This window comes from Passer domesticus, chromosome 2 (genome assembly GCF_036417665.1).
Source record: "Passer domesticus isolate bPasDom1 chromosome 2, bPasDom1.hap1, whole genome shotgun sequence".
Lineage (NCBI taxonomy): Eukaryota > Metazoa > Chordata > Aves > Passeriformes > Passeridae > Passer > Passer domesticus.
Window position 1 is genome coordinate 116,846,215 of NC_087475.1, and position 9,872 is coordinate 116,856,086.

The 9,872-nt window shown below is 40.7% G+C and overlaps 1 long non-coding RNA gene across 3 annotated transcripts; it reads right to left on the minus strand.

Annotated features, from left to right (window-relative positions):
- Window positions 1-454: 454 nt before the first annotated feature.
- On the minus strand, window positions 455-9,649 carry LOC135294944 (uncharacterized). Of its 3 annotated transcripts, XR_010356936.1 has the most exons (5): window positions 8,445-9,649; window positions 5,415-5,546; window positions 1,690-2,219; window positions 1,458-1,573; window positions 455-1,218 (listed from the first exon to the last, which is right to left on the minus strand). It is a non-coding gene; the product is annotated as an uncharacterized LOC135294944 (long non-coding RNA). The 3 variants fall into 3 exon arrangements; XR_010356938.1 differs by lacking the exon at window positions 1,690-2,219 and having other exon boundaries at window positions 8,445-9,648; XR_010356937.1 differs by lacking the exons at window positions 1,458-1,573; window positions 1,690-2,219 and having other exon boundaries at window positions 455-1,205; window positions 8,445-9,644.
- Window positions 9,650-9,872: the final 223 nt, after the last annotated feature.

A 9,872-nucleotide genomic window follows, 5' to 3' on the forward strand; every position in this document is an offset into this window, starting at 1 on the left:
CACATCAGGTTCTGTCTCTGTGGGGAGGGTGGCAGTGAAGCTCCTGATGCAGCATTTCTTAAAAAACTAAATTCATGAGATGACTTGAATTAAGGAGCTTTAAAGCAATCACCAATTTACAAATATTCACTGTTCTTTTAAAGGACTAATTGTTTGACTTGTGACTTGTATTTTAGCTTGACGAGTGACAGATCATTTTTTGACTTGGTCCAGGGATTAGACATTCAGAATACACTGGAAATCTCTCCACTTACCCAACTCAATTAAAAAAAGATGCATGTACAGCATTTATGTAGTGTTTTGACAGACTTTATTTTCTGCTTAAGTGATTCAGTTTCCCCTGGATACATATGGCCCTCTCTTTGTTATGCAGAACTGGAATTGCACAGAAAGAAGATGAGGTTATTGGTTATTGGCTAAGTTGCAATACATGAATTAAACCAGTAATTTCAAATAACCTTCAATAAATGAAATGTTCTTTAGGTAAAATCTGATTCTCGGCTACTTTAAACATTAGTCTATGAGGCTAAATGAGAACAAAACAAAGTAGTATCTATTAATAAAAATAAACACTGCTGACAGCAAAAGCAACAACACAGCCATTACAGTCAGAAGAGACTGTATCCTTCTGACTTCTGTACCCACCAAAGTTTCAGAATCAAGGAATTTTTATTTGTCTCAATTGCTGTGAAGGAGTTGAGCAATTTTATCAGGTGAGAATGATGACTACTAAAGAATCAGACAATGAATTTCAAGATCCAGATACTTAAAGCATCCTGTTTGAATAAAAGCTGAATAAAAACTAAGAAGATGGAGCAGTGCAGTGCAAAAGGACATCAAATTGCATGAATTTCATCACAAAGATGCAGGAGCTCAGTGCCCACCTAGAGAATTGCCGAAATCAGTCAGTGCACCTCAAAGCCTCTTGGTGACTGAAGTGCAGTTTTGGGTAGATCCAAAACTGCGATGTTTTGCATATCTGAATCCTGGATACGGATGAATATGCACCCATTACTTCAAACAGCTGAGCAGCTCCATTCCCATAAATCCAAGTGGCCAGGCTCCACACGGGCAGCCTGAGGCAGCTGTGGGGACAGCACGTGGCAGGGCAGAGGGGCAGCAGTGCTGGAGCACGTTCCTGAGACCACTCTTCATGTGCAAAGGCAGAGTCGGTGCTTTCTGAACGCAGACGTTATCACCCACAGCTGACAAACACAACTGGAACACAGCATTAGTCAGAACTTAATGTCATGTAATGTGTTTGCTGTAAGCATGAGCAAGATCTCATCCCAAAATGGCAGACACCTCGTGTACAATATTTTTAAAAAACAAAAGACAGGTGTTAACAGAGAAACTGTAAGAAAAGAGAAGGGATGGACTGATACCCCAAAGAAAAGGTGGTTGTGAACTAGTGGGCCCCAGTTCAGGTATTGGGCTCACAAGATGTTCCAACTCACCATGCTTTTGCAGCAGCTCTGGAAGAGACAGGGCACAACAGCAGGTGGAAACTGGCTCCTCCCTCTCCATCTGTGCATGGCAGCCTGGCAGGAGAGCCCCCAGCCCGCCTCCAGCACTGAAAAACAGGGACCACCAAGGCACGTCCACCCCTCGCATACTGCAAAGGGTGTCTGAGACAATTCTCTCTCTCCTCCCCTCCACAAGCCTCCCCTGAAGGGTGGCATACAATACCTGAAATAGACTTCTGATCAGGAATTCCCTGTGAGATCCACTGCCTCTTTGTGGAGTACTAAAGGGATCCTTGGAAATGAAAATCTTAATTTTGTTGACCAAATTAGTGACCTACATGTAAGGAAAACTGAAGTCCTTATCCTTTCCTCAAAGCATTTCCCATGGACCAAAGTAGAGGATTCTCTAAGGTTTTTTATAAAAAGGTTTCTAATAAATCAGTATTTGATATTCAGCCAAATACATTGACTTAATTTCCAAAAACACTGAGAAACAATGCCTTCTTTTGATAGGAATGAAAGGCAGAAGCAAGCCCAAATCCTCAAGTTAAACTACAACTTCTGTTCACTTCTGGAGTTTTGTGATGACAGTGTATCTCTTCAGTGAACAATTATCTCTGCTGTTAATAAAATGATTTAAAAAATTATTTAAGCTATTCTTTAATATTTAGGTTGTAGATGCTCCATTGTACATAGATGCAAGAAAAGGGTATCATCTCTGTTTAGGAGATGTTATAAGTCAAATGAAGTTTCCTAAAAAGGAAAAAAATATGATGGTAAGCCAGTTTTAAATACTATCATGGTTCTAGTGTATTACTCTCCACAGAGGACAGAGGCAGCTGTTAAAAGCATCTTTGTTTATTGTTAACCAATGAACTTAGCAGGGGGAGGGATTCCTATCACAAGGCAGGATATAAGGAAGGAAAAATAACAGTGCATTTCTGTTGTTGTCTTTATTCTGTAATATTTTGTATAATCCAAGTAGCTGATGATGCTATTTTCTTGGCAGCAGAACAAGGAGCTATTGTAATTAGGAGAGGCCAGGCCATTTCCACATGAAGCAGCTTTCTGAAACTCTACGGCAACATTCAAGGTTGGGACAGAAGACTGCTGAGAAAGCCCAAACAAGGAAGAACAGAACTGGACACACTGATATTTCCAGGTTTCTCAAAGGAAAAGGCAGGCAATGACACTCACTGGTTCCACACATTGTGTGCTCTGAAGCTGTGATGATGTTACAACTCAGAGCAGGACAAGATGTGAGATCAGCCACGTCTGATCCTGCCCTCTGCATAAACCCTGTGAGACAAGGGCAATGGCAAGGCTGGGCCTTCACTGCCTCTACAAAAACTTTTTAATCAACAAACAGGGAAAAGGCAGTCACCTTGCTGAAATATAGCATATGGAGAAATCAATAGGATATATTTATTTCCCAGCAGCCAGACACTGCAGATACATCTCTTTTTTCTCATTGCCTCTGTCCCCTCCCCCTTCCAAAATGAAGGCATTTGTAAAATTAGAAAGGGGGATGGCAGAGAAAATCAGTCGAAGGTTTCTCTGTAACTATGGTGTTAAAATTGAGACAGTGTTTACCTTTGTAACCTTTTTGTTTAATGATATACCTTAACACAGAATAAAACATATCAAATGCAGTACTCTTGATGCTTTTTATAAATGCATCCTTGGGGTTTTTTTGATTGTGGAGTTATTTCAAGGTTTTTAAAATGGCTGTACCTTGCTTGTGATCAAGAAATGGTATCTAGTCAGCTATTTCCTGCTACAGAGTGATAAGAGAGGGACTCCTCCAGGAGCTCCAATCTTTTTAGTCCAGAACACTGAGCTCTTTATTAGCAAATGTGAGAGATTAGCAATCTTGTTTTCAGGTGTCTAGAACGGTCTGAAGTACCTGACTTCAGGGTAAAAACTGGTATTACAGGTTCTAGCTTGACTTCCATCTGGTCAATTCTTCCCCAGACAGAATCATAGTATTGTTAAAGTTGGGAAACACCTTTAAGATTTTTGAGCCCAACCATTAACCCAGCATTGCCAAGGCCACCATTAAGCCATGTTCCTCAGTGCCACATCTACACATCTTTTAAATACCTCCAGGGATGGTGATTCCAACACTTCCCTGGGCAGCCTATTCCAATGCTTAACAACCCTTTCTGTGAAGAAATGTTTCCTCACACCTGATCTAAACCTTCCCTACAAGAAGGACCTATATACAACACTTCAATGCCCTTCTTGTAGTGAGGAGCCCAAAACTGAATGAAGACAGGATCTGAGGTGTGCCCTCAGCAGTGCCCAGCACAGGGGCACAGTCACTGCCCTGGTCTTGCTGTCACACCACTGCTGATCCAGGCCAGGTGCCATTGGCCCTTTTGGCCACCTGGGCACAGCTGGCTCATGTTCAGCCACTGCCAACCAGCACCCCCAGATCCTTCTCTGCCAGGCAGCTTTCCAGCCATTCTGCCCCCCAACCTGTAGCTCACTGTACACTCTTTAAGGCAGTGTACAAACAGTAATTTATGGCCCAAATACTCTGAGCTTTTTCAGCAACACAACACCACAGAATTTATGCAAAAAATAATATCAAAACCTCTTGAAACCTATAAGTCTACCTGTTCCGTACCCTCTTTGTGTAATTAGCATTATCATTAAACAACCTAGAAATCCAAATTCCAAACTCTGAGTGCAAAAGACCCACAGACAATCAAGATTATTTTCCAGATTGTTAAACAACATCAGGCAGTTCCTGTAGGAGAATCTTCTCTCCCTGCACTGGGCTCTGTCCCACCCTTGGTTACAAAGCATTGATCTTTTTAAGCATTCTTTTTTCAAAAAGTAATTTCTCCACTACTCCACCTATAGAAAAAACATTGCAGAGACTATGGCAAACATTTCAAATTTTCATAAGAATTTCTAAAACTGTACTTAACTCTTGTTACCTATTTAAGTAGAAACAAATGAGAAAGAGAAATGAAATTAATAGGTATAACTAAAGCTTACACAACCCCTTCTTGCCACTTTGCTGAAACGAAAAGTAATGATGATGCCATCAAAACTCTGAGATCTAGCCATCCCTTCCCAAACCCATATAATATTCTGCATCTTTATAAATAAGTGCAATTCTGTATATGTACACTTTTTTCCCTGAATTCAAAGAAAGCTACAAATATATCATGGCATCCTCCTAACAGAAATGATCATGACAAGGAAAATAACTTTTCCAAGAAGTGGATTCGTACTTTGAAAGCCTTTTCTGCAAAAGTGGATGACTAAATCTCATCCCATACCAACAAAATTTCTCACTAAAATCTCATTTCTTGTTCTAAGTGGAAACTAAGCTGTTCTAGACACACACATAATATGCATACATACAGTTTTTTCCTCACTCTCACATAGAAGAAAAGGAAAATGACATTTGAAGAATTTAAAATCAGCAGGCTCTGAGGGAATATGATAGGTACCATATTATCTGAACACTACAGCTCAGACTGGTCCTTTCACTTCTCAGCCACATTTGTGGCCTGCCCTTCCATTCAAACCACTGCTCAAAAATGTTAACTGTCCTTGAGACAAATGTTTAAATACATTTAAATATATTAATACATGTTTAAATACATATCATCTGACAAATTTACAGATTTCAGCCATCGCAGAAATAATTTTGTGATTATTTACCTCCTCTTTGTCATAAGTTTTTATGATGCCATTAATGAAAACCAGAAACTAGAGAATTATTCAGCACAGATGGCACAGCAATAAAAATCTGGACATTTTTAATGTGAATGTCTATCTTTGGACCTATTTCCTAAGCACATGGAAAAGAAACCACTACACACTGCAGTATGGTAAACACTCTCGATAGCAGTAATTGACTATTACTTGAGTACAATGTTAGGGATCATTTGACATAAAATATATGTCTTAAAATAGGTTATTTACCTTGGCACCATAATTAACTTATTCTGCATCAGCTGGTACAGTAAGGAATTAATCTGCTGGTTTTAGAGGTCTTCAATGTTGAGGATTGAGGTGGTGATCTCAAGGATGAAACATTTGAATCTCTTCTTTCAGCTGAAAAAAAGGCAGGGTTTTAAAGTATGGGAATTGAACTTTTATACAAGACAGGCTTGGACTAAAGAATTTAAATGCCATGCTCCTAAAAGAAAAATGTATTGCTTTATGAATGAGCATGTAGTACTATTATTTTGGAATGAAGAAGAAAGAAAGAGGATCCAGAAACCATTTTAGGCCAGCAACTTCGAGCAGTTTTCAGACAGAGAACTTAGCTAGAACAAGCAGCTGAGATAGCCAATTAACCTGAAACTGGCTGGTCAAGTGTAAGAAGTTTATATTAAAGGCCATCCATGGCAGGAAGGAACAGAATTTTACCCAGCTTACCTGCTGAGAGCCAATTATTCCTATCATACTACTGCACTGCCACTTCCATTACTTCAATGGCTAAATTAAAGCTAGTTCAAGTATTGATAACTCCAGTTTATTATTTCTAAATATTTTCTTAACATCTGCTTTTGAGATGATAATGCATCTTCACAGTGGCGACTCCTACACATTCTCTCTGGTTTTAAAAAGGAAATGGGGATTAGTCCAGACTTGAAAAGGTCCCTCAAATTAGGAGGATCAGTTGCTCCAAATCAAGAGGCATTTAAAATACATTTCTAAGAAAATCAGATTATTTAGCCTTTCAAGTTGCAAATTACAATTTTGAAGGGGTTGTTACGAAATATCTTGTAGGATATTTGCATATATACAGTCTCCTTCTATCTGGAAATTATTTCTGATTGATTCCTGGTGTTATAATAATTTAGTTTATTGTGCAGCTATCACATGATTTTTTTAAAAAAACCTCTAGGAGAACTCAGGAACATTTCTGCAAATCATGAAGTATCTAAAATTCTTCCAGCTATTCAGCTCAAATAAAGCTGAACCTCCTCTGAAATTGTCACATAATTACATTTCTGTAGTATTAGGCACAACTGTGTTTTGGGAATCTCTGAAAGTGAGAGAATTGAGACAGTGTTACTGAACAGAAATTATGTTATCAACAACTACAACCTTCTAAAGTAGGTCTAATTAATAACCGGAAAGGAAAATTTTTAAAAACATAAAACTTTATAGGAATAGTCTTCTCAGACTCTTTCTGTGTACCCATATGATTTCACCTTTTCTTGGGCAGCTAAAACTGAGCACACAATTACTGCTGGTTCTCTGTCCTAATACAGGTCATTTAACACAGCTCTCAGAAGGTCAACAAAGTTTTTGGAGCTGATTTTTCCAAGTGTCATCCCTCTGAAACATAAATGTCTGCTATGCAACATTTCTAAGGAGTGAGCCTGTAATATCTGATACAAATCTTGCTACAGATGCAGAAGAGTAAGATCAGAGACATCCTGTTGAGTCAGGGTGCCTGTAAATGCTCTCAGAGCACTACAGATCAGGCATGAACACTTGAGCATCCAACAGGACTTACGTGCTCCCTGAAATAAAAGCTGGCCAGCCCCACAGCTCCTCTAGAAAGCCACCTTCCCCCACAAAGGGTGCTCATTGTCAAATTAGTTGCCCCTTAAGGAGTAAAATTATATGCCTCATAATCTATGTTTAAACCCTTGCTGCTACATAATCAGGCTATTAACACCATCCACTCACACATTCTTTGAGATTTGGGACAATCCACAATTACTCCGCTCTGGCTGCTCTTAGGTTTTGGAGTCACTTGTTCCGTATTAATTACATCATGTGAGAGAAGGGCATGAGTAACCTCTTAGTAACACTGCCCTCAGCACCCAACACATGCACAGGGCCTCAGAGACAGATTAGGGTTTATGGCACAGTCTGACTGACAGCTAATAGCGCCATAGTTTGGGGATTTCTGAGCTAGGGAAGGAAGCAACACCTCATTTACAGTTACTGTTCACTTCAGCTTTGAGAAGTACTCAAGATAAAGAGCATTATATAAAATCTCATTATTACTCTGCCTCTTCCCACATTTGAATTTCATCCCTTTTATTATTTAATTCCCTCTGCCTGTGCTGTGTCTCCTCTTCTGCAGGTGACAAGAAGAACACGAAGAGGGACTGGCGATGACATGTAAATAGTACCTAAAGAGGTGAGCTTGAAAGCACCAGGCATAAAATTGCTCTTTACTGGTGTCTTGCACATCTTTGCTTCTTGCCGTATTTCAAGCAGCAAATGCAAGCACTTAATAATGTTCCTCAGCTCCTGACCAGTAAATTTAATAAGAATGTTAGAGTCCCTTAATTTAATTTGCAGAGACGGTATGAACTGGAAACAACTCAAAAATAGAAAAGTGTGATGGATTTTTCCTCTCTGTGCCACTTCCATATCAACATACACTTACCTGTAACAGGTTGTAATATTCAGGTCATATTTTAATAACCAAAGGAACTCTTTACACCATCAACAATTTCTTATTAAGATGCAAATCAAGAGCAATCTCTGATCTTCTAGCAGAGCCTGAAAGCAGTTTCTTAATTAGTCAGGCTCCATCCAACATGTGGCAAGGTTTCCTTCATCACAGGAAACTGACTAAAATTATCTTCAGAATTCAGATTTTGGTCAGCAGTAAAGGGCTAGCACCACATATAAGCCATCAAAATAATATGGTAATTTTTAATAGTCACTGTAAATCACCATATATTCTCTTTAACAACCAAAAGTGAATGAAGTTTAGTTGTTTAATCTCTATTTTTTAAACTCATTCTGACACCTGAATTTGTTTATATGCTAAAATGAAATGCCCCATGCTAGACAAGCAGTACTTCACTGACTCAAGAGTCACTTCTAACTGCCCACTAGGTGAGTTTTTCTTCATGCTTTCTCTCTCACCACTTCCTAGCCTTCGCAGTATCTCCCTTCATCTTTTAAATATAGACCTTTGGAAATGTAAGTCTCTAAAGCATCTCTGGTGATGACATGATTACCACATCTCACCTGTTGCTGCCATCATGTGGTCCATAATTAACCTTCAAAGTGCTTTGTTGCTATCTCAGCTTGAGTAACAGAATCCTTGAGACAAACATCATGGCTTGCATTCATTTTTAGAGAACTTGCTATTCTTGCCATCAGTAACAGATTTACCATAAATTATTAATACCTCTATCCCTTTCAGACCTTCATTTGTATTGAGCAGAACTTTGCTAAAGCCAACAAATATCTAAGGTCATGCTGAGGCAGAACCATATCTTGTGGCAGCATCTTTACTATTTTTTCTCACACGTTTTGGCAGGCTGACCTGTCACGCTATGGGTACACGCACACTGGGAAAACCCAGAGAAGGTAAACAGGTTTTCCACCTGTTTTCCACCCACGTTCCAAAGAGAAAACATTTTAAAGAGGCTGAATATACAGGCTAGTCCTGATTCAGTGAATTTCCATACCAAATTCTCTATTTCTCCAACTTCAGCAGGACTGCTCATTATCTTAATTTAAAACTTAAGCCTGAGGAGATTTGTTTAAAGGACTAATCCAGCTAAATACACTACCATGAGGAATTTACACAAGCTAGCTCTCTATATTTGCATCTCCCTGAGGCAGTATTCTAATGGCACCATAGTAAAAGAGTGTTATTGCCTCACAAATCTGACATCTTCAGTACTCTAAATAGTTTTAAAAAATAATTATAGGTCAGTAACCATCTGATGAAAGCTGACGATGGGTCTGGAGCACATCTCTTATGAGGAGAGACTGCAGGAGCTGGGCCTGTTCAGTCTGGAGAAGGCTGAGAGGGGAGCTCATCAATACATACAAATATATCCAAGAGGTGCCAAGAGGTTGGAGCCAGACTTTTCTCAGTGGTGCCCAGCAACAGGACAAAGAGCAGTGGCTATAAACTAAAACACAAATTCCATCTCAACATCAGGAAGAACTTTGCACGAAGGGTCGCAGAGCACTGGAGCAGCTGCCCAGAGAAGGCGCAGAGTCTCCCTCTCTGGAGGCATTCCAAAACCACATGGACACGTTCCCGTGTCCGCTCCAGGTGACCCTGCCCTGGCAAGGGGTTTGGAGCGGGTGATCTCAGACCCAAGCCGAACTACCCCGTGATTCTGTTCTTCGAAGCTCACAGCCCTCTCAGCTACCGAGCCCACACAGCGCCCCTGCTCCGAGCTCCGCCGGGCCCGGCTCCCCCTCCCGCGGGCGGCTGCATACTGAGGGCGAGTAGGGCCACAACACAACCGCCACCAAAAACAGGGCACGCCCGGCAGGAAAAGGGAGGCCGGAGAAAGGCGGTCCCTGCGGAAGAAGGGCGGTCCCGGCGGGAAAAGGGCGGCCGGAGCAGGGCGGTCCCCGCGGGCCCGGCTCCACAGCGCTGCCCCGCGCCGCCACCTCGTGGCGGAGCGGCTGCCGGCCATGGGAAGGAGC